Source organism: Dryobates pubescens, chromosome 24 (genome assembly GCF_014839835.1).
Source record: "Dryobates pubescens isolate bDryPub1 chromosome 24, bDryPub1.pri, whole genome shotgun sequence".
In the NCBI taxonomy this organism is placed as follows: Eukaryota; Metazoa; Chordata; class Aves; order Piciformes; family Picidae; genus Dryobates; species Dryobates pubescens.
In genome coordinates this window covers 5,801,117-5,827,139 of record NC_071635.1, presented here as the reverse complement: position 1 = coordinate 5,827,139, position 26,023 = coordinate 5,801,117, and the positions used below count along the sequence as shown (strand labels likewise).

The window sequence follows — 26,023 nt, the reverse complement described above, 5'->3', positions numbered from 1 at the left end:
CAGGCTTGGCGCCAGCCAGCAGGGCCTGCCTGAAGGATCTGAGCTGCTCTATGCAAGGGCTTATGGGACACACAGCACACCTGAAGTGTAGGCGGACAGCTGGTCACAGTCACTTTTGCAGAAAAGATCTCGAACACGGCCAGGGTCCTGTAGAGCTGGAAGAGAGATGTTGAGCTTGCCTCTCAGGCAGCCCGAGCAGCACGAGGAAAGCAGCACACCACATCCAGCTGTGATGGAGAGCAGAGCGGTTGTGGATTTAGCAACACACTGGTGACAGGGAGCTGCCATTCAGAAAGAACTGCAAAGCCTTGCAGAAAAAAACAAACTGGAACAAGTAGTTTGGACAGCGATGTCACCCATAGATGGTGCCATAGCCTCACCCTAATGGGATGCTGCAACTGATGAGACTGATTTCATGCTCTGTTTCCTCCTCTGCCAGGTAGGGTAGAACAGGGGTGTGCCTACACATTGGACCTGTTTTTCATTGTGACTGTTACCAATTTGATATACACCAAGTGAGGTTTCCTCTTCAACTTAACAGCTGAGAGCTAGAGCCTTTCACCTGAAAGCGCAAGTGATGTTGGTGTTTAACTGCTCACTTCAAGGAAGCTGCAAACCTTCATGAGGTGTAAATTAGGCCAGTTCTATTTTGGCACCTAATTGTTGAATATCTGTATGTAGAAATGTGATCCCACATTGCAGTACCTGCTCAGGTGTATGCTCTGCAAAGAACACACCACTCGGTGAGCAAAACCACCTTCTTGTCAATTATTCTCTGGTGCTGCCATTTGGATTATGAGAGAGAAAATAACAAGCTTATTAAATAAGTCATATGAAACTTTCACTGAAGAAACTAGAAGCATGTAAAAGTAGCTTCATGTAAGAATAGCTTCATGTAAAAATAGCTGAAATGTCTGGTAGCTCATGTCAGAAAACCTGGCCCATTTAAATTTACAAATGAATGTGCTTTGTTTAACAGAAGGGATATGCAAACACGATCTCAAGTATTTCATTATTAATGGTAAGGAAACAGTAAGTCAGTAAATATTTCAAGTGCTGTTGCTATGAACTGTCACACAGCTTAGCCGCATAGCTGGGCTGGCTTGTTAAACTTTAGCTAATAGTTATATTCATGAATGACTATTCAAATGCCTTTGCTTGCAGTTTTTTCAGGAAGAATATTCTCACTTTCCTAGATAGTGAGCTGTTATAAATGGATCTTCAGCACTCCCAATACCTGCTCTCTTCTTTTTTCTTACAAGATCTTTCTGAGATTTCCATGAACTCCTATGGACAAATCCAGTGACAATAGTCACTATCGGTGATGGATTAAATGATTTCTCCTAGTTTATAGGTTATTCAGAATGATAAGTAAAATCCTTTTGGAACCCAAGTATCTAGTTAAAACTTTTCCAATAATTGCCATTCCATGACTTCACCAACCAGTATTTTTGATGAAGCTCTATTGTGAGTGCATTTTCTCCACCACATTTCATATGAGGTTCAGAGGTCACCCAAGGAAATTAATAGTTCAAAAAGGCCTGATGGCTTGGGGAAGGAGAGAGGGGACGGCACAGATCACCTTTAAGGACCAAAGTTGAATGTATTGTATCACAAATAAGTCCTCCATAAAGCAAAGCCAGGAAAACAGGTATCTTCAGCATGGAGGGTTTTTGCACTTTCATTTCAATTTTTTTTTTAGAACCCCAAACCCTAGAATATGTATTTTTAGCAAAGCATGTTACCTTTTGATACTAGCTGCAGCAGGTGCTCTGTGTTGTTTTGAAAAGATGATGTTTGAAAGGTTGAAGAGAGATCAAAATCCAAACACTGCAGGTATCTTTCCAGAATGGGCAGGATTTTTCTCCAGCCTGGAAAGGAAGAATTTTTTAAAACAAAAAAATATCTCTCAGAAGGCTGCTTTACAGGAGATGCTTGTCCTTATAAATAAAACTTGGAATATTTTACAGCTGACAGTGTGACCCTGCTGTAATCACATTGGTCCCATATTGGAGTGCTGTGGTAGCACACTCACAAATTACTGTCACAGTTTCTGCCTACCTTGGCTTGAAACTTCTTCACAATGCCTTTACAATACCATTAAGTCCAGAGCCAGCCAAACACAGGCCCTTTCATTATGCTTGGGACATTGATAGATGATTAGAGTAAATGAAAGCCAACAAAGGCAGATCTCCCTTTCTTTCCCCTGCAGGCCTGACACGACTCATGTTCTCTTTGATTGTGCCTTGATGGCTTTCATTTCACTGTGATACTTCAGATTCCTATTTTATGTGATGTATTTTAAAGTCTATTTATATTACTTTATTCACAGATACAAATGCAAAGACATAAGAAAATTAAAAAATAGCAAACTCATGGTGATGGTGTGACTCTCACAAAAAGAGATTTTGTTGCTTCATTCCATTGTTGCATGGCTGAGGTCCTCTTAGATGAAGTGACCACAGCTCTTGCTTGGATTCAAGATTTAGGGCTATTTTCTCACTGCAGTAGGGATAAAGAGCATGAACTTTAACAGATTAAGTTTTCATTTTCTTTATGCCAAAGGCCTAGCATTCCAAAAGTATCTGAATATCCCTCCCATCAGCTGAGATGTTTGGTGTACAGACCTCTGCTTTCAGATGCATAGTTTTTGATGGTGAACTGTACACAGATTTGGAAGGACCAAGTCATACATAAATGCAAGTTTTAGTCATCTATGTTACCATGTTCCTACAGGTGTGCAGTGATAGCAATCACAGGCTCTAAATTTCTGAAGTTTTTAGTCCAAGGCAACACTTTATGTGCCCCAAAGAATTTGTTACGACATACCTATTGTGATGCAAACGTCCAACCCTTTCTCTATACGTGCTATGCTTCTGTTTAGATACTGCCAGCTACAGTTCTTACGTTACAGCTTTTCCTAACATTTCTATAAGGAGGGGATAGTTAATCCTGCTTTGGCAGGGAAATCTGGACTTGATGCTCTTCAAATGTCCCTTCCAACCCCTACACTTCTATAACCGTAATGTGATATATTGCACTGCCATAGTTCCATAACTGTATCTAAGCCGTATACCTCTAGAAATACAAAGCAAGACAGCATGTCTGTGAAGCTGTAACCATATTCAGGCTGGTAGTTGATCTGTGGTTTGGAAGTGCTATGTGTGCAGCTTGAAAAACTAACAAAACCATGTTGCTAGTTGTACACACAAATGTGTATCAAAAGATATAAATTGCATATATGTGAATTTATGTAAACAGATGTAAACAGAATAAAATTTAAATATAGTTAAGAGTATGTCAAGAATTGACACATTTGTGCATTGAATCTTTCAGGGTTCTTGTGATGCAGTTTATAAGGCAGAGTTAAAAGAGGGATGATGCTGATCAGAATCACTGGCTGCATTTCAGAGAGGACAGCTGGGACAGGAAACAAAGAGGGGATAACAACATGGAGATGATTCGAAAAACTAAAGTCAGGAGGTGAGGTAAGATGTTAGAAGCATCTTGTCCATGAAACCTCTTGCCTTATTTTATCATCACACTTTAAGAGAAGAGCATAAAGCCCCATTAAATTAATTTCAGATCTCACAGAATCTCTGTTGACACTGTGTAATCTCAAAACAGCAAGAGCCACACTTGAAGTCTGTCACCCTCACCAGTGAAATGTATCTTGCCCAATCTGAAATGTGTCTGTAATGAACTCCCTATAAAAAAAGCCAAATAATGAAATTCTGCTAATTTTGCCAAATTGTGATCTAATCTTGGGAACATTTTAATGGGGAAAATACCTTGTTATTTCCATTTTCAGATCTTCTAAGGAAAATGTTTAACAGAGAAAAAAGCTGGGTGGTCCAAGACTTACTTTCATGAAAACAACAGTCATATGGAGATAGACAAATATTTCATAAAAATCTTTGAATAACATCAGATCTATTTCATGCCTCAAAAGGAGTAATCTGTGTTTAATACAGAAATGTGGATGAGTGCCAGTAGGTGGATAGGAACCCAGTACAATTTAGAACACTACTATGTAAATATTCTGCAGTATGCATCTTAGAAATAGATTCAAGTAAGTATGAAAAAAAATAAAACAAACTCCATTACCTATGACAGGGTGATAAACAATAACACAGCCACTGCAGTGAGTCTCCTGCATTGTGGTATAACTAACAAATCCATCTTGCCAGCACCTATTTCCCTGAGAAATCTCCCTGGTTTCTATGGCCCTACAGACAACTCTGAACCTCTCCAGCTGTGGGGTATTTGCTGATATGAGCCAAAAGTGACTGTGAGACAGGAACACTGTATCCCTCAAAAGCCACACAGTCCTCTACTTGGTAGGACTGCACATGAAATTATTGCTTCATTGTCATCTTCAAGCTGCCTTCTGTGTGAGAAGCAAAAACCTGGCAGCAATAAAATACTTTTTAATATGTGGAGTTTCTCATTTGCACAAGTGCTTTAGCACTGCCCTAGTAGAAAGGCTGGCCAAACTTCTTCAGTAAATACCACTGCCATTACTTCTTTCCTTAGCATAATTCATTTACAATCATTAATGGAAAATACTAACTTTGAAAGCTTGGTTTCATAATAAATACTGTGAATACTTCTCTAGAAGAAAAGCAGACTACTAATAAGCCCTCCCCACTATTTACAATTATTGCCCTTGGAAATTATCTCTGGAGATTTCAGTTATGAATATTAAATTACAGATTTACATCTGTCAGAATGTTCTGACATCTTCTAAGGAGGGGTGATACCTATTTAGAAGTTTCCAAAGTGAAACACATTTAATAAATAAAATGTAAATTAATTTCATTTTACTTCTAATGTATTTGTAAAAGCTTGATTAATGAACCTGAAAGAGAAAAATTGGAAATGTTCTTCAATTACAATAGTCATCCATGAAAATGATTTCTTTTTCGGTCTCATCTACATGGCAGTGTACAAAGTGTCTACAATGGGAGTGTACTACAAATTCAACTGTAGCTTTAAAGAAAATGTGTAGGCAAAAATAGACATCATTATATATGGTCTCCACAGGTCTCTGTGACCTGTCTTCTTCCTCCACAGGGATGAAAAGCTACATTTTATGTGGGAAAAACACTGACTGAATTATGTCTGAGATGAAAGTGAGAACAGAAGAGGTGTCTTTCCCATGTTCAGTAATTGGGAATCCTACCTCCTACTAGATTACTTTTTAATTGAACCTTTGAGATAAAAATGCAACTAATTATGCCAGTTAGGTTGTGGAAGCATATTAATAAGTACACCACAGCATGAACTATTCATAAAAATACTACAGACTGGGGAGCCAGAAAGAGAGGTGGAATGCAATGACCTAATTAGGAAATTTATCATTTCAGTGTAGACAGCTTAATGGGAAACATTTTGTATACCCAGATATGTTTTCTGTCCTGAATGTCAATGGTTCTGACACAGTTGTGGTGAGTGCTAGACAGTGACTTTTATCTTTAAAAGAAAACAATCATTTAATTATTCTTCCTTTATGGCTCTGGTCACTGTCACCAAACTACCTAAAATCCTCTAACAAGCTCAGTTTTGGAGACTAGGGGAGGAAGTTGATTCAAGCAGAAACAGAAATCGAAAGAGAATCAAGACATCATAAGTGAGAAATGATCTGCAGTAAGTTATGTAGAACCACAGCAGAAGTTTTACTGGTTTGTAGATTGCACTTTTGAGCTCTAAACAAAGCTGTGGTTCCAAATGTTGTAAGGGTGCATGGCAATAGGGCTATAAAGATCCTCTCACTTTTTTTCCCCAATAATTTTTTTGCAGGGAAAGTTTTGGTTGGAACATTTATTTTGCCTACAATTGTTTGTGACAGCTGCTTAGTCGAGATAAAGATACAGAATATTTGTATTGACCAGGAAATACCAAGCTGTGAGACACAGAGCCTGAAAGATGAAAGTGGTCACCCATAGTTTTATTTGAAGGGGGATGTGTCCCAGCTCCTCTGCGCTGCCTACACATGACAAGAGCAAAGGAAGGGAGGAGGTAGTTGAAGGGTTCTCATGGCACAGCAGAAGGCCTTACAAGGCTGAAGGATAAGGCAGTAAGATGGCAGATAAAAACCAGTAAATAAAAATTTATATATTAAATAATGTCTCTAGGCTTTTTAATAAGCTTGGGAGTAGGATTTTGGAATGACTATAGATAAATCAAAATATCATCTCAATGACAGATGATAGAACAAACAGATTAGTAACTGAGAATTATTAGAGAAGGGATGAAGAAGAGAGGCCATCATTATATACTGCAGCCCCTTACACCCACATTTTGAATGCTGCAGTTTTGGTCAAACCTGTTTATTCCATCTGTCCATCCCATACCTCCACCCACCTCTCCCCAAGATACACTTGGAAAAGGTTCAAAGAAAGAAGATCAAAGATAGGGAGCAGTTTCCATCTGTGGAGCAGTTAAATAGACTGGACCCTCAGGCTGGAAGAAAGAAGTCTGAGGGAAGATGAAAGAGTCTGTAGAATCATCAGTGATGGGGTAGTTGCCCCCCCTTTTCTTCCTGCCCAAGTGCTAGGGAACCTTAGAGGGAAGGTAGCAGGTGGCAGGCTCACAATAAATTATGGGTTTTTCCAGCAGATGAACTTGTAGTTAAGGCAGGATTCTTAGCCACTGGATTCTGAGAAAGGTCAGGTGAATCCAAAATTAGGAGAGAAACTTCTTTACCCTATCATAGACAACTGAGTCTCAGAAAAGCACTGACTGGTACACCTGCCAGACAATCATACACGATGAAGATGCCAGGCTGAAATCAGTTTCTTTGAATATAGAAGGGCTAATTAAATCTGACTGCTTGTCTATCTCCCCTGTTCACCTGCACTGTGCTCCATTTTCCAGCCTTTGAAGTGCACCCTTTTCAGATCTTTAAACAGCCTTGGATAAATGAATCTGTTGCTGCAGTGATGTATTATCACCACTTTCTGACAGCTAGAAGGATGAGAAAATTTGCCAAAACACCACGAACAGATGGAATTATAGACAAGGGGATCAAGGTGCTGGAGTTAGCTCCAGGTACTGCATCTGGGCCACAGCTGTGGAAAGCACTCGCAGCAAGTGATGACCAATTGCTTGGTTCCATTGTGGTGGAATGTCAGCCTTCCAGTTGTAATGTTGATCGAATTGCTGACAGACTGAGATTGCAAGGGTACTCACTCATCTTGAAAGAAAACAGCTTTCACATTGCTCAGCCTAGTGGTATGGGGATCTAAAATCAGGGGCATGCCTCAACAGGAATAAAGCACAAAAACTCAAAGCACCTGGGCTGCTTCGCTGTGCTGTCCTCACCAAGAGTTACTTTTTCCACAGCCTCTGGCAGGATCAAGGCCTTTCTATATCAGATGCTATATTCTCACATCTAAGAGAGTTTCTGGCTCAAGGGACTATACTGAGGAAGAGCTAATAAAGAAAATCTGAGTCCCATTTTTAAACCAGTCAGCAGGATAACAAGTGTGTCTTGCCAGTTTCAATTTTCTCCACACACATACTAATTATTCTGTTAATTATGGTTTGATACATTATATAGACAAAGGAAAAGATACATCATCATTTTTACCTATTTTTCCATGGTAAGAATAAGTTCCTTCCTGTCAGTGTACAAGCTTGGCAGTGAAAGAAATCATTCAGGTGCAGGTGGGTTTCAAACAAATGTTTGTTCTCAAAACAGTACCTTCCTTCTCTGTGGGAAGAGGTCTTTTTCTAAACCAGTTTTGTCAAGTCACTGCCTGATGTGAGATTCAGTGCTATGTGAAAAGGCAAAGCTAATTAGCCAAGTAGGTTTTATCAAGGAAGAGAAGGCTCTGACCTGCTTTATGTATATACCAATGCTTTAATTTTAAATGTTTTCACAGTTTTCCTAAAGGCAGTGGCCCAAGTCCTCATATAGTCAATGTAGAAAGGCTTTGTCTATTTTCATACTGCTTAATTTAAGTGCTTCAACTTAGATTTCAGTATCTCCCTTTCAAAGAAAAATAATTTCCCTCAGCCTGTTAGACAAGCAATGGAAAATGGAAATAAATATCTTCAAACTTACCCCTTTCCAGAATCGTAAAAGCTCAGTTCAGAAACACTTTACAATCTACTATGATGAAAGAATGGAGAATGGTGGCTTCTCCATCTCTCATTCTCTTCAAATTCAGGCTTTTTGGGAAGATAAGTTTGGATGAAAAACATGTTATCTGCAGGATTCAGTGCAGAGATAAGAAGGCAAAGCCTAATGGCTTTGCAAAATGCACCATTCCAGCATGATTTACTTCTTGGGTTGGAAGGAACATGGGACAGTGACAAATGCCCGTTCTGAGGCTGGGGCTGCCTGGAGCAGCCCTCCAGCTCTGGGGACACACTGTAGCTGTGCCTGCCAGGACAAGCCTTGATCCTTCCCTTCATATTGGTTTCTGTGTGATAAAAAATGTGCATTCAAGTCAGGAAAGAGTCACAAAACGTTCCTTCCCCATCCTAGTGATGCCGAAGGACTGCAGACTACATTTCAGCGTACAGCCCAAGTACACGGTGTAGCCCCCGGATTTCATTGTGATCCGGATAAGGATTTAATTTGAAGAGGTCATTTCTCCGTAGATACTTCAGAACCTGGAAGGCACTACTGGAATGCAAACCTGTTATCTGTTTGCAATGATCTGAATAGACACCTGGATTTAGTGGTGGTTTGTAATTATTAGAACAGGTCACCCACCAGATGGCTTCAATGAAAATACTTCAAGTGATGAATGGTTCATGAATTCTTCATGTCACTTTAAAGCTTTGCTTTTCTGAATTTGCATTGTGCAAGTAGTCCCTTGTGTGGTGGTTTTGGTTTGGGTTTTTTTGCTGATTCTCTTCTCCAGTTTACAAACCACCAAATCCACAAGCTGCTTCCACTCTACCTGCAGAGTGTGAAAGCTTCTGCCAGTACACAAGGGGCCTTTCCCCTGCTTTGCCTTTCAACAAGCAGAACTTCACTGGAAAGTTAATGTATTAAGTCTTTCCATACAGAGTCAAAATGGAAGTTTGGGGCTTGAGTGGAACAAATAGATTTATTTTTTTTTCTTCATTCATCTCTAATTAAAATTAATATCACTTTGGCTCACACTAACACCACTAACTGTAAGGAAATTCATAGTTCAAACTTCCAGCTTGTTAAGCTTAGATGCTGCTGCACATATGGTATGTGTGATCACTGACTGTTCCTGATAAAAGGCCATATGGGCTTCAACAACTATGCAGCAAAGACAGCAATGCTTTAGCCTCACTTCTTTCTCAGTTTTGCTCTATGAGATACTTGCTGTCTGTTATCTATCTTCCCTTATATGTATCTCTTCTCAGAGTCATCACAGCTCCTCTAGTAACCATCACTCAGGTCACCTTGCCTTTAAAACCTGGATTTGCACCAGATCAGGTGTAATTCTTCAGCCTGTTCCTACAGCTCTCCTTTAATGACAGAAGTTCTATTACACAAAAGCAACGTGACCAAGAACAATACATCTTCACCTGAGTTCTCTGAATATATATTCTTCTAGAGCAGTGGCATTGAAAACTACTGCCATCCCATACAGTCCTTTGGGAAACTGCACTACCTGTCAGTAACAAATTTTTTTCTCATGTTACTTCCTAAGTAGTCATTAAGAGTCTTCCACAAAAATATGTGCAACAGGAAGCGTTCTTCCTGTTCTTTTTTAAACTTGATTTTAGAAGTATGCTTTTTGTTGTTTGTTTGCTTGATAGGGTCTGTGGCTGTTGCTCATGAGGTGTGAAATACTCCTTTCCATCACTTCCAAATTACTTTAAAAACTAGGGCTTAAGGTACCATTCCCCTGAGCTTAACCCATTTTAACAAGTTTTACATGCTTATTTTGTTTCTATAATTTATCTCATCCATCTCCTAAATCCCTTTCCTTGCTCTGGCATACCCTTTGGAAGACACATGCTCAGAATACATTAAGAATAATAATTACCACTGGTGCAAGTGTAACAGCTTAAAGGCATTAAATTGGAATTGCTTGAGAAGATAATGTGCAGGTAAGAAAGAGAAGACAGTGCTGCTTTGGTTGTCATCCATTTTGGGCCTGCAGTTTTTCTGCTGGTTCCTGGCAGAAATTAAACCTGCTATCTGTACTGGAAGGCTTATATATGACAAGCATGAATCAAGTCTATTGTGAGCCAGCACATTTTTGTACCTAATAAATATCAGTAAATCCCTGTTAACAGAGTAAGCTCATCCATGCCTTCAGTCATAAGGATGTTTAATGAGACAACCGTGTTACTTAATAGGATGCTACTGATAAGGCAGGAGTCACTGTACTGTTCTCTGACCAAAATAGTCCCAAATATTTTACAGCTTATGCATCTTTTGTGACATTTGGCTGTGCATGGTTTAAAACTTCTTTGGATGCATCCCAACACATCTAAGAAAGCTGCTGCTCCCTTCTCAGTCATGACAGCTGAGCAGGAAGATGGTCGTGGCCTCTTTCCTCCCAGGCTCTAGCACCTCTCTCTGAGGCATTTCCTCTCAGACTGTTGGGTTCAAGCTTGGTGCAAGTCTTTCCCTCTCTCTCAGCCTTGCCTGGTAGAATTAGAAAACCATTTCTCATTCAGAGAGGCCTGGTGGTTCTTGGACTTTTTATATTTTTGTATCATTTTTATGCTGGTGGTATCTGAGCACTTTATAGAGATTTCATATTTCATTTGCCTGACAGGGCCACTGAATCAGAAACCCCAACAGTCCTCTAGAGCTGCTCTTCAATTCAAAAATGCATTTTAAGCTGAGAATGAAGGTTTGGCCACATGCTCTCACAGCCTGTATTTTGCTACTTCCTGTCCTCAAGTACTGTATCTTTATTGTACCGAATGTAAAAAGGGATAAAAAGTAGAACTATGCTAAAACTTAGTTTATGTAACAATGATTTAATAGGGAGCTATTACAGGACAGCTAAAATAGAAACATTTTTACCCCAAAAATTAATTTCAGGTGAACTTGTGCTCTTCCAAGCATAACTGGAAGCCCATGCTAATTCTGTAAAATGAACATTTTGAGTTATAGTTAATAATTACTTGTATTATAACTGACAAAAGAAAGGTTTAAGTTTTAAAATCTTTAAATGAAAAAGTCTTCCCACAGATATATGACTGCAATTAATTTTGCCTTGAAGATTATTCACTCTTAAATGACAGTCATAATTCTTTGTGGTTTGGCTTTGGTTTGGTTTTTTGGGGGCGGGGGGGGATATTTGGTGTTTGTTCTTTTTAATACCTGCTACATTTTCAGAAACATAGCCTCTTGGTTTAACTGAAATCTGAGTTAAGCAAGGTGTTTTGGGGGAGAGAATTTACAGCTCAAAAGGTGCTCCACCTTGTGTTAAGTGTAAATAACAGATGATCTCATGACTCTTGGATAAGAAGATTTCATCACCTACAGTATCTTGTGATAGCACCTTCCTTATGGAAGAAATTCTATACTTAAAAATGCAGCTTAAAAGGTCACTTTTGACACAGTTGCAGAAAATTCCTCAACATCTCTGAATGAGTGAGGGGTCACTTGAAAATGGGGAGAAAACCTGCTGTGGTAACTAGTTCTGTGCACTTTATCACACACTGTAGGAATTTGCCATAATTATGTTTTCCAAATAAATTCCCATTAACATAACAAACACCCAGACATTAAATGTGAACAGAGATATTTCTGGGATCTTTGAAGAGGGAGAAATTGTAATGTGATTAGAGTTGCTCAGAAGGTAGCCATAAAAGAACTTCCTTTTTGAAAGGAATTTGCCCACATCTCCTACCAAGAATAATATTAAACGATAACAATAATTGAGATCTCTGTGAGGTCTTTGACCCAAGGAGCTTACAGAACAAAAGAGGAATTCTTTTCTAGTTATCCAAGTTTTTGTTCTGTTTTATAATCAGGGATGGTGCTCCAACTACAAGTCCTGCCTCTTGGTGGGGGACAGTGCTGACATTCGTGACACCCATCAGGGGTTCTGGAAAGACTGTGCCTGATGCAGACAAAATGCCCGTGGTCCTCCAGCCACTGCCATGGAATCTAAATCCCTCGAGGCTAGCACAGGCAGACCCACCTCACCTCATGTGCCTTTCTTGGAGGTAACCTGGGCACTCCCTGTGCTTCCCACAATGGAAGTGTTGGAACTGCTGCCATTGCAAATACAGGCACAAGATGGTTTAAGTGTAAGTTAGTGGTCTCTAAACACATCTGGTTTCTCTGTTATTTAACGTGCTAAGATAGTATAAGTATAAACTTAACTACATTTAAATAAGTAAATAAATTTACTATTCTTATTTGGAGTGAATGACTCCTTAGCAACCTAACGCTAATTGTCTATATTTAAATCTCTTCCCTGCAGCTGTGGAGCTAATTCCTGTGCTAACAGTGCCTTACATTTTACTGAAGGGCAGTTCCTCCAGTCCACTGCTCTTGTCTTGCAACAAGCACAAAAGGATTGAATTGTGTGCTTTGAAATTAATAACAGAACAAAATAATAGGTAGATGTCCCATTTGAAACTGACAAGGAGGCTGGAGTTAAAGGGTGTAAGAATAGGACCCAGTTCAACCTTTCCTCAATCTCTTCCCTGTAGCCAGTTTTCAGTGCACTCATGTGGGCCGTTGCCTCTGTTAAAGAGCAAATTAATTACAGGCGTATCAGAGATGTGAACCCCATTGCTTCACATGGTCTTGCATTATGTATTTGTGTTCTCTGTTTTGAATTTCCTGAGAAAAAAATGGACAATTAAAACTAGATGGTGTGACACAGAATTTCCTAGCGACGGAGCTGCACTAGAGCCCACACCGTGAGAAGGCATTGTCCAACCAGGCAGCCAGAAGCTTGTAAAAGAGTAATTGAAAGGATTGAGGGGATGCACCATATGCTCAGTGTGGATTTGACCACAGGCAGTAGAGAACATGCAGAGATTTCTAGTGCAGCACAAGGCCAGAAAAGTCACAGGCACTGATATCTCCAGAAGCCAAGAAAATAAATCCCCAAATGAGAGTAGCTATATGTAGGACATGGGCGTTGCTTGATGAAAGATCTCAACAGAGGAATCCCATTGGATTTTGCTGCATCTGTCTGAGACATTTCTGTAAATGCAGCTGTGAGTGGCTGGGAACAGATCAGGAATTGTTCCTTGGCCTCAGCCACCACTATCTGCAGCTGGTTTTAAGCTAAAATACTCCACTTCTGAGTTTTGTGCTAAAACAAACTGGAGTGTAGACAATGAATACTTAACCCACTCTGGTGCTGTGCTGGGCTGCTCCAGCAGGAGCCCCTGCCGGTCCAGTTTTTAGGGTCCCATGGGAGGTGGAAGGATGGTCTTGTTAGGGCAGATGTGGCATGTGACAGTAAGTGCCTGCTGTATTGCTACACCCAAAGCACATGAGAGAGGAAGCTTCCAGGTCCTGCCCAGACACACCCAGGCTGTTCCCAGCCTTGCCCAGAAGAGATTTCAGCTGCTTATCGCAGGCTTGCACTTTCTTCATCTTATCATAGTTCTAGAAACAACATACCTGAAGAAACAGGCTCAATGAAAAAAGGAGATAAGGTGTTCACTGTCACTATGTCCTTTAACTCCAAGATAAATAGTTAAACTTTCCCCAAAATGTCTGAATAGCAAAGACAAAGCTGATTTTGTGTCAGAAAGTTCAGTGAAGATGTGGGACTCATTTGCATGCTGAGCTCTCTTCTCTGAGCCCATAGCCAAGAACAGGACACACTGAGAGCACCTAAACACTGACAGCACACCAGAGGTAAATCAATGCTTGCCTGCTTTATAAGGAATAGATCTTCAGGCTTGCAATCTCAGCAGGAGGAGAAAGATGGACTAATAAAGTACTATAAATACAGAAGTGTTTATAGGACACGTTATGTAACACTTCAAGCCTCATGCCTTCCCCTTCACTTACAAACACAACACATTTTATCTTACTGCTTCTTTATATTTAAAGAACCTCATTTAAAAGACAGAATCTGGGCCAATAGCTCATGATTTAAAACTACAAATTAGCATTTTGCTCTATTTGCTGCTTCTACCACACCATTCACCACCACCCCCACCCCCAATAATATGTTTTGTTCTTGGGGTTTTTTTCCCTGTTTGCAGACATACTTGCACAGTTTCAGAGTGCACTTGAGAGAAGAATTTATATTTTAAAAATGAAGTAATTAGAGGAATACATTAAAAGACTTAAGTGCTTTTTAAAGATAGAAGGGGTAATAGCATCTGTTGTTCTTTGCAAATAAATATCAAGTAACAAGTTTACAAGCTTAAAATAAAAGATGTGAACGGCTGCTTAACAAAGAAGGCAGAAGTTACAGCAGCATGAAGGCTTAAGCCTTTTCTAAATATTTTGTAAGGAAGACAGTCTGGGTTTGCCTGCTTAACACAAGTAGATGGCAGTTAGATCCCCATCTAACCCTGAAGCTGAAATAAAACACAAATGAAGTGGCATTCATCCCAACCCATCCAAAGGAGTGAATACTGCTGTCACAAAGAGGTCTACGGCAATAGCGCACATCTGCTTTGCACCCAGCAAAGGTTTTACCATTTTCTCCAGAAAGATGTGGGTTATGATAAAGGGATTTGCTACTCCTGGTCTTTTTCTAAATAGTTTGATTTATAATTGCTCAGTCCTGTGCCGGAAGGGAAGAAAAGGCCAACCATGTAGGAAATAGCCAACAAAAGCCCATGCTGTGGGAGTGCATCCCCGGAGTACATGCATGGGAGGGAGCCAGCTTTGTAGCACGGCAAGAGGTTCAGCTGGCAGCACACCAGGAACATTTTGCTCCCAACTCAGAGTGAATATGGGAAGAGGTTGGAAAACACAGCACCTTCACAATATGTCATTTCTCATTGTAACTAAAAGATGTCATGGCTTGGGGGAAGAATGTAGGAAAAAAGGAGCAGGAGAGAAAGCATATGGAAAACACAGAAGGAGAGAAGTCTAAATCCAGTCAGATTAAATTCCTGCCTAAGGCTTGTTTTCATCCACCCATTGGGTTTTGCTGACATGCACATCGCTGTCCCTATACGAAAAAGCTGATGAGCTAGAATGTGTAAGGGTCACAGGAGGGTCTCAGTTAGGAGGTGACACAGCAATTCGTACCTGGGGAGAGCATGATGTACAGGTTATTTCTGTTGTTAGAGATCTGCTATCTGTAAAAGGATGAGACCATAACTGCTAATTTGCACTGCTACTCCTGGTTTACGCTGATGCTGGTTTCCCCATTTTCCACAGGACTGCTGTGTTTTCATGTCTCCGGCAGATACCTTACCAACAACTCACAGGTAAAGGTTTAAGGAGGGTTGCTCCATGATTTCTGCTAGAAACACAATGAAAGCTCTTTTCCCTCTCCACCCCATAGTGTGAGGAGCAGTGCTCCCTGGTACTGTCCCTGCTCAATGGCCACTGAGTAAAGAACACACTGGGCAGGGAACCCTCACTGGGAGGAGTGTTGACATGTTTAAGCCCTCAGTCTCCTGATGAATGAGAAGAGCAGCTGCAGCCTTCAAGAGAGGAATAAAAGGGGTCACAGCCAGGAAGGAGTCTTTGATTTAGCTACAATCAGTACCTCTGTCCCTGTCATTCTGTCTGTCACGTACATTTGCCAGAAATTAAGCTAGCATTGCTGCCAACATGGAGCCAAGTTTGGGCTGTACCTCACCTTTCCTACATAGATCTGCTTCCTCTGTTATTAAACAAGGGAACTGAGTGACACATCTGTCTCCCAAAACACGGGAACTCATTTGCATTAGGGTATCAGTGTCTTTGGGTGATTTGTTCAGTGTGCATTTGATGGAGGCTGCCTTTTGCAAGGCCACAAAATCATTCCTCAGATTAACCACTTCTTATTCTTTTGCCATTAAACAGCTTATTTTCTTCCCACATGCAACTGTGAAAGACCATGATTTTTTAACTGGCCTTTTACTGACCGTTTACTGCTCAGGTGTTACATATGAAATACCCAATAAGTCACAAAACCCTGTTTGTCTCTGTTGTGTTTTACCTGTACATAACCTGCCTTAGACATTCTTAGTGACAAAAAGTACACACTAAATACTTATTACACTTAAGTTTCACTTATAGAAAAACTTTTCACAAAGCCAAATTGCTTTAAAAGGTCTGTTTAGGCACTCACTGTTCAAACCAGGAATGTGAACCCACTTATTGTTATCACTGTTTTAGTCTAAGTTGAATCAAATAAAAAATGTAAATGGTGATATTTCAATTTTGTAAACTACCCAATAAAACATTGCATTATGATGAAAGTTATTTTGCAATATTACAATAAACTCTTAGTTAAGAAGAATCTACTAAGTAGTGAACTGAAGACTCTTGCTCTTTTTCAGGAGCCTGAACTCTAAATTTCCATGGCTGTTTTTCCTGTACCCTTAGCTGTAGAAGTCTGTGGAGTCCAGCAGGGATTCTGAGGATGAATACACTGAACATTTTGTCTTTAGTATTACCCCAGAAGCAAAGAACATAATGTTAGAGAAAATGTTACTCGCTTCTGTGATCTGTCAACTCATCCTAGCATAAGGAATGATATCAAACATTTTCCAGAGAGAAATAGATTTCAAGTTCATTAATTGGGACAAACTGTCATTCTTGATGTCAAATCTGGCATAGGAGCTTGTTTTCAAGAATGGTCTTTTGTGGATGCTCAGAGTTGAAATTTGAACTGGACAGAAAGAAAACCTCTAAAAGCTTTTCTAATATACATATATTTTTTAGTCTATTTCCAAACAGTGACCCATACAGCTATTGCTGATGCTTCATCACCAAGCCAAGTTCCTACAGTGCTGGGCAGTTCCTCCTTGCCCTCAGGAAGTGGCATGGAGCTGTGCTACCCTCTCATCAAAACTGCCAACTTACAACAGAAATACTTTATCACTATACTTCTGTACATACACCAGTCTTATTGCTTCACCTGGGAAGTACCACAGCAGCAAACAAGACAAACCAGCATCTCTAAGCTATGGTCCATATTACTGAAATAGAGAAGAATTTCAGAGCACAAGAAGGTTCCTGGAGTTCTGCAGAAAGCACAATTACACTGTGAGTTGTGCTGTGCACACAATGCCCTTGTTGGGCTCACAATGAGATAACCCAAGGGGAGGACAGAGTTTGGTCAGAGAAGCACCAGGAAGGTTCCTTCCCTGCTGGGACACCCACAATGATCACTTTCCTCCAACACTGTCACTTGTGGGGACTGTGTGAGTGTCACAAGGTTGAGGCTCTTGTCTGCCTCTGTACTGTTCTGTAGGCTGCAAAGTGATCCTTCTTAGGGGAGGGTGTAACAGGCAGATAGGGCATAGATCAACTTCACATCCTGACCTAAATTTTGTAAAATTAAAAGGTTGGTTTTTGTGGTGGTGGTTTGTTTGTTTGTTTGCTTGCTTTTAAAATAAATAGCATTTTAATAAAATAAGGGCATCCTTGCAGGTCACATTTCTAGCTACAGCTCACTTTCAGATGGGTTCAGTTTCATGTTTCTGAGCAGATGGGCATTCCCACTATAGAAAAAGGGTAAGTCAAAATGTCCAGACATAAGTTCCAAAGCTCACAAATTAGATGAACCCCTACATCATATTTCAAGGATTTGCAAACAGAAGATACTGGCATTTCTGAAAGGCAGGTTACTTCTCTGGGTGTCCCCATGTGACTCTGCCCACCCCTGGGACTCTGGTGCAGATAGCAGCATACTTAGTGCTGATTCTTCCTGGCCCCAAGCCTCCCACCTGGGACAAGTCAGTGGCACTTTTTTGTCTGTAGCAAATGATGTTCAGTAAAGCAAGCTAAAGAAGAAAGAGATAGCCTAAGACATGTCAGAAATTAATAATTTCTCAGATCCAGGCTCCAACCAGTTCAAAAAGCTTTTCTGCTGACAGTAGGTTGTTTTCAATGCTAGAATGAAGTATTTATCTTTATCCTTTGAAGCTGTGCCACTCACACCAATAAATACACAGAGTCCTGAAATGAATACTTAACAAAAACAAAATGCCTGTTCAAAAGTAATATCTTTTTCTATTTCTAACCACACTGTACACAGAAATTCTTCAGAGCTCTTAAAAGACAAAAGCAAGAAAAATAAAGGAAAGGAAAACATTTTTAAACAATCCTGTTCCTCTGTACCAAGCCATAATGTAAAGTAGAAGAGTTCTGTCAAAGGCAGCCACTAAATGTATCCTTTCTGTAAACCAAGCCAACACAAATTTCATAAGACTTCCCCTGTTAGAGGCACAAACCATCCTTCAAAAACATAATGTTGTCATGCCATAATAGTATCATTTGCACTGCTCCAACTGAATGTGAGGTTGCCTATTCCATTGAAACAACAATATCAGGTATCACAAAAATGTGTCTAGACCCATGACAGCACAATCCCCAAAGACAGTCTGACACTGGGAACTGAGGTCTCAGTTGTGGAGGTACTGCTGAGATATTGCTTTCTTCCAAGCATTAGGTTACTGGTGCACTGAAGTTATTAAACAGGTATCTATAAAAGTGAGTATCAGTTTGCTATGGTTTCCTAACAGATACAATGATTAATCCTTGCAGCCTGTGCTTCCATTTTGGAATAGAACTTCCTCATTCAGGTTTTTACATGGCATTTAGGAATGGATTAGCCACTGCAATAATTACTTTTGGGTGTCCTCGCTTTTTTATGTTCAATAACTTCTAAACAGCCATGTATAAAAATAGTTAAGATTGTGTGTGATAAGATCAAGATGAACAAACAAATCAAGACTTCTTAATGACTTCCCACAATGTTTTATTGTCATCTTTCATTGTTATCAAATTTGTGAGTATTTGGCAGCTACACAAATGAGAAATCATGACACAGAGCCTTAGCTGATACCACAGGAAGCTGATACTTCAAGGTATGATCAAGGTCACAGTGGTGATTTGTCACATGTGTAGCTCTAGTTATTTTCTGTCATATTTAGTTACTTGGATTCCTAAGATAAAGGAAGTGAATGCCAAGGTTATGCTTGAGCATAAAAGGTAGAGCATTTACAGGAACCAGTCTCCATCTGCTTTCTAATTTCCAGGGAGGTCACAGGGGTCTACACATATTTCTGTCCTGTTACAAAACTACCAATTCTATTGTATTTATTTCATACAGTTCCTATTTATGAAGTTGCCCATGTTCAGATTGCTCCCAGATACACAGTGTTATTTTATTACCAGAATGAATCATGTCTTTATTCACCTGACTGATTCAATCCTACTTCAGAACTACAGTGACTTAGGACCACATTTTGAGAAGAGCCTGCCTCCAACAACTTTCCTTAAAGCACCTAAAGAAAAGCATTCTATGTGGGTCATGTAAACTCTTCACTTTTAGAAGTAACTTGAAAGACTCAGCCTTGTATTCCACTCCGATTCATTAACTGATCGTGAAAAGATTGCATCTAGAGATTTCCCACCACTCATTCTGAAGTTTTCTCCTCTTGTCTGCAGCTGTCATTCCCCATTTATATGAGGGCAGAAGAGCCATTCTTCTGTGCCTCAAAGCATTTAGTCATCTATCAAAGCTTTTTTTTTTTTTAACCAAGAGAATTCCTGAAAGATGTTGCCATGGGAATCCAAGTAGGGCAGCAGATAAATTGAAGTTATATAGAATCATAGAATCAATAAGGTTGGAAAAGACCTCAAAGATCATCAAGTCCAACCTATCACCCAAGACCTCATGACTACTAGACCATGGCACCAAGTGCCACGTCCAATCCCCTCTTGAACACCTCCAGGGACGGTGACTCCACCACCTCCCTGGGCAGCACATTCCAATGGCTAACAACTCTCTCTGTGAAGAACTTTCTCCTCACCTCGAGTCTAAGCTTCCCCTGGTGCAGCTTGAGACTGTGTCCTCTTGTTCTGGTGCTGGTTGCCTGGGAGAAGAGACCAACCCCCTCCTGGCTACAACCACCCTTCAGGTGGATATCATAAACAAAAGATGTTCCAGGTCCACTATCATAAGCTTGAAATGAAAAGATAGACTAAAATTGTTCATAAAGAGCTGCAGATGTGATCCATGAGCACATTGGAGCCTGAAGCACACATTTGAATTCTGGATAACTGACTTTGTTGCACTAATTTTCAAAACTTTTCTAATTATTTGAAGAGTTTTCATAAGCTCCATAATTTCTGACATATTAAAATCTAATAGATCCTTTAAAAGGAAAGGAGGGGGAACGTCTAAGAAGGTATGAAGTTAATTTACAATGGAGTTTGAAAGTGTGTTAAACTGTATGAAGGAATACAGCACAAAAGGAGTTTGCTATATGCACTGGGGTCTAAAGACTGCATACATGTGGAACATCACACATTATGAACTATCCACTTTCACAGAGTGGTGTTTGTCTTAGAGTGGCACAAGGAAAGGTTAATTCCTACTACATTTGTGTAGGCAGAAATTACAGAACATGTTTAACATGAGCAGTTTGAAAACAAGTTTGAAGAGCTTTTTATTTCAGTTTCAGCTGCTTCTATAGAATGTTGTCAGCTGCCTGGTTTATTGTTTTCTTACTACTTTCTGATTTACCTCTTCAAAAGGAGAACATTAGTTCTGCAAAAAATGTAGGGACATGCCAGCTCCTTCCAGTGAGAGCTGACTGGAGTGTGAGCAGGAGAGGAAGCCCTGAAAAACACATCTGAATTGTTAAGCAAGGTCATAACAGAACAAGCACACACGTGTTGGCTGCAGATCTGCAGCATGAACAAAAATGAACACTAAAGGAAAGATTCTTGGTTTTATTAGATCTGCTTTTATGTCTCCCTCATGGCAAAAATACCCCTAAACCTGAGCCTTAAGGCTGAGGATAATGGATGTCCTCAAGCACAGGTGAGCCTCTCTGGATATGAAGGTAAAGATAGTCTCAAAAGCAATGGGGCACCAGGCCACATGTGTTTGATCACAGCAGTGTGGAGAACAGAAACACTAGAAACCCATTTCTCCACTCTGGTGATATAGTTTTCATACACTCTGTGGTGATCTTAGTGATGGAACTCCCTCTTATCTTCATCTCTTCATCCATCCTCATGGCCCATCCAGAGCAGCACACTTCCACAAAGCCACCACTATGCCTATGTTGCTATTTAGTCCATCACAGAAGCCCCCAAGTTTTCACTTTGCTTTCTTGTGTTCCCTTGCACATTTTCTTTGTGGACTAAATTCCATGATAATTTATAATTTAAACTGAGGCAGAGAAACCTCACTCAAAAAGTATTGGGAGCCAACATATATATCAAAGCCTAGAAGCTGTTGCAGTGTTTGTGGTATCTTATTAATGCATTAGTAAGGTCTCCTAGAAAAGGCGTGCGAAAACAACCCCACACACCACAACAGAGAGGGCTCACAGAGAAGACACAAGGGGCTTAATTTGCTTTCTAACTTACAGTAAAATTACTTGCTGGAAGCAAGGGAAGGACACCCCACAGACAGGTATATTACAAGAACTACAGTGAAATCTGTTCTCCATCATTTGAAGTGATGGGACTAAGGCCTTCCAGAGAGGCACGTGTGGTTAAAGATGTTCACAACAAAGCAAAAACTAATTTATCCTTCAGAAATCTTTCTAAGCCAAAGAAAATTCTGCTAGAGGATTCAGTGTTTGAAGAAATGGTAGCTCACATGAGAAACAATCTTCCCAGACCGTGCAAGAACAGCAAACTGGACCCTTGCTGCACACCTCTTGTGGTTTTTCTCTGAATGTCAGTCAGGAGAGTTACACTCAAGTAATGAAGTGTCTGCCATGTTTCCACAGGACGACCTTCAATCTCTTAACCTGTGGTTAAGATAGTCCAGAGGACAGATCCCTGAAAAGTGAGACCTGCCTTGTGCTACTCCACCATCTGTTAGTGGGATGAAATGGTAACTTGATAAGCTTTCAAAAGAATGGCCATCTGCAATTCAAGCCTGGCAGCACTGAGTGCATTAGCAATCTGCAACTCAAACATCTTTGCAAAGCTCTTTTTTCCCTTGAGATTGACCATAAAGGATTTATTTGCTGTATAATTTTTTTTTTCTTAATTAAAAATGTATCTTTGATCAAAAACAGGGAACCAAAATACTTTCTTCTGAAGCTTAGACTCAACATAATCAACTTATTCTACCACATCTGGAAGTATCTTCTGTCGGAAGTATCTTCTCTCAGAATTTGGGACATGAAATTGAGAACTGTTTTGCTAGAGCTAGAGTGGGAAAATGGTGCTAATTTTGTCTTTATTTTACTATATTTTGCCTTCTTGCTACAGGGAATTAGCTCATGTACAATCATACAAATAGAAGTCTTTATTTTTGGTAGCTGCAAGTCCAGATCAAGCAGGGCAGCAAAAAATGTTGAACTTTAGATTTGATACTTGAAAAGTAGGATTTTATTTTCTGAGGAACCTAGATGGTTTCACTGAACAAATCTTTAAAAATGAGCCTGTATGAAACTTCATATAGAGGTCCCAAAATCTCACAGTTAAGAGGACATACAAGAGGGCAAGCAAAACTTTTTATTTTCTCTGCCGTTATCACAGCCAATGTAGAACAAACATAAGAGTACCTAAGGTGGCTAATGAATTATGGATGTCTACCATGACCTCTCCCTCACACCAGGGAGCAGCAGCAGCACAAGAAAAGGAGGCAGTAACACTGCCAGGTGGCAGCTTTCTCAGGGCCAGTTCTCTTCAGCAAATGATCTTGCAAGTGTCTCATCCCACTAGCTCACTGATACTCAAAAGATGCCAGGGAAAGTAACAAAACTCCTTCTTGATATCTTTAGATAACATCTCCTTTGAAGAATAGCTCCTTTATTTCCAGTGGTGAAATCCCAGTCAAATATATCCTACTATGACACCTGACTGGGAATATAATCCCCTGGCCAAATGTCTTCTTTCATCCTTTTACAGATCTCTGATGGACAGCTTTAGTTCACAGCAGTACCTGATAATCTCAGGTGAATAATTCCCTTGTCCAGTATCCAGTTTGATAGGCAAAAGAGATTGTTTAGCAAAGTTCTGGCACAAGATCCAGTTAAGAGATTGGGCAGCTTGTGTCAACCACAGTAGAAACTAATTTAAAAACCCCAATGCATAATAATTGTCATTAATCAGTGACTTCAACAAGGAAAGAGAAGTTTTGAAGAAGCAGACAAGTGGGTAGAGTAATTCATAAAGGAGCATTCAGTGATAAAGTGAAAAGCAAGAAAGGTCCTTGTTTATTATCTATTCACATGAGAGGTGCCTTCTTTGGTAAGGGTACCCATATTAACCTGTGTTAAAGAGGGTGGAAATGGAGAGCTTTTGAGCTCATCACACAAACTAAATTCTGAAGTAGCCATAGCTCTGTGTTTACTAGGGACACTTCACACACTCTGCCATCTCAAGTCTTTTGAAATTTGCAGACAAATGAAGGCTGGAAGAATGATGGGAACACCACAGCTCCTACACATTTAGCTGGTGGAACGAGTAGAACTCAAAATGAACACTGACATGCTCTTCTAATGTGATTTTCAGGAAAGAGCTTAGGAAGTAAACATCTTCAGAAATGTTTATTCTGGTTAATTTGTTCTGAAGTCATAAGGAAATCTTCTGGAAAGTTATTTATATCAATAGCTATCACACCACTGAAGTCATCCAATCTAATCATCCCCAGAGAGTTGCAACAATGGGAATTATAAATAGCAAAAATATCCTGGATATTGCCTCCACTGTTTTGAAAACACTGGTCACACAGACTAGTAACTAAGAAAAAGTCTCAGTTTGAATGTCAGAATATGTGCACATTTGTCATTGCCAAGTGGTGTTCCTAAGGGCCAGATGCTCTTTTCTCTGAGAAATACCCATTGAATGCAAAGGTGCATGTGTCTTTTGAAAGGTGAGCACATGGTGATACTGACAGTTCAGTCGGATTATTTCATTGCATATGTCATTTGTCGAGTATGTTCAGTCTTCAGTCAGCCAGGTTGAAATGTCTTCTTCTCAAACTCTGGAATTCTTTAAGTATGATAGAGAATAGTTCAGCCATTTGGGGAACATTTAGTGAAGGATGGTTTTGCCAACATTCATAGTTTTTATCTTTTTTCTGAAGAGCCATAATGATTTATAACAGCAGCATGAAATCTGGCAGCAAGACAACCCTGAAGTTAGAATGCTATATTTTTTGTCACCAGGAAAATCCATTCTCAATCAGCTGGGTTAAAAGTTACAGACAAATCCCAGTTGTTATTTAAACATTTTAAGAGGAATATTCAAGTCCTGAAGCCTGCTGGGCCTCTTGTCCTGAGCAGGTACTACTCGTGTGAAGGTACAGCTCAGGACAGCTTTTTCTTGAACAGAGTTCTTATTTTCTGATAGCAAAACTATGATATCAGAAGAGACAAGTACAACAGAAAAGTTAACAGGGAAAAAAGCTAATTAGGAACTAGTTGGCCATTAAACACTCTTAACACTATTTATACTCTGTAAGAGAGCAGTAGAACATTTTAAGCTCAGCCTGCCTGATAATTGCCCTAGAATTTAAGGGCTTGTTCTTCGGTTGTTGTAACATAGCTCTATTAATATCAGTGGAGTTACATTAGTTTGCCCTGACTAATATTCTTTATCTAAGCAGCCAAGCAAATAAAATTTCTCTGGTTGTGCTTTTAAAGTGATACCCAAGTATCACCTGAACAGCTTCTTCAGTGCAAAAAACCAACCCAAAACACAGCACCCTATGATGTAGGGCACGTCCCTAAGCTGGCTGCACATTCCAAATTGCAGGTCAATAGGAGTTTCACAAGGGTATTCTAGGTCACTGCTTCCTCACAGCAGCTTCAGAGGGAGGGGAAAAAAGGGTTTGAAAAACATTCCAGATTTCAGCAGAGTTTTTCTAGCTGTGTGGATGCAGAAGCCAGTGAAATGTCCAGAGGGACAGGCTCAGCAAGCCTGTGACCTTCTGTGACAAACTGGACCGTGACATTTCAGAAGGGAATTGGTTGGGACTGTTAAACACATGCCAAGAAGAGAACCACTTCTTGGAGTTTTTCAATCAAGTAGCACTATATTTGGACTGGAAACAACTTGTGGATGAGCAGGAATAACCATTAGAAGGCAAGTGAAAAGTTTCACACAGATACTACAGTCAAGGAAGAAACAACTTGAATGTATCTGGGCAAGTTTCCATACTGACTCAAGCAACACTTTTTCCCATGACATCAGATGTAAAACAAACAATATATTATAGTCCATATGTTGACTAAAGAAAGTCCAGGCAGCACAGAGGCATGCACCAGCCCACTGAACACTGACTGAACAAAAGCTGGATTGCTTGCAAGACATGGAAGTTAATCAAACAAATAAAAAGCCCCAAGATTTCAGGATAAGGAGCCTGGGTAAGACTTCTCAGCAAGATGAGGTTGTGAATACTGAGGTAAGATTGAAAGCAAACTGCCTAGAAGTTATACAGTCTAGATGTATAACTAGATGACAAATACAACAAATGATCAGTGCTTTGAATATGTGGCAGAAAACTGTAATGTTGGTTGTAGATAATGTGCTCAGCGAACCTGAAGTTCTCTACCTACCTGAAGTCATACAGATTTGCATGAGAAATCTGAACAGTAGAATGGTTTGCAGTCAGAGTTCAGATGATCTTTTGGCAGATTAAACATGTTCCCAGTAAGATGATGCCGAGGATAAACATGCAAGAGAAAAATACATAAATGCTGTTTTCACAGGAACAATGCTGCTTTCTTAGAACTGACTGTATTTTAAGGGGAGAGTATTTAAAGCTAGAATGTTGTCCTCACAAGATGCCAACACAATCTATCAGGAACAGTTAGTAAATCACACCATTTAGGAACTTAAAATGACATGGTACATTTTAAAATTCAAAACAACCCCAAAAATATTTTACAGGAGAAAGAGGTACTTGCTAAGCACAGCATGTTGATACTCTTGAGGAAAGAACTGGGAATTGTACTTTTAACGTGGCCTAATAACAGTAAT

At 39.9% G+C, this 26,023-nt stretch overlaps 1 long non-coding RNA gene across 1 annotated transcript; it reads right to left on the bottom strand.

The window, feature by feature from the left end:
* Nucleotides 1-93: 93 nt before the first annotated feature.
* LOC128898477 (uncharacterized) lies at nt 94-25,705 on the bottom strand. Its single transcript, XR_008462845.1, has 3 exons — nt 25,600-25,705; nt 1,746-1,871; nt 94-155 (listed from the first exon to the last, which is right to left on the bottom strand). It is a non-coding gene; the product is annotated as an uncharacterized LOC128898477 (long non-coding RNA).
* Nucleotides 25,706-26,023: the final 318 nt, after the last annotated feature.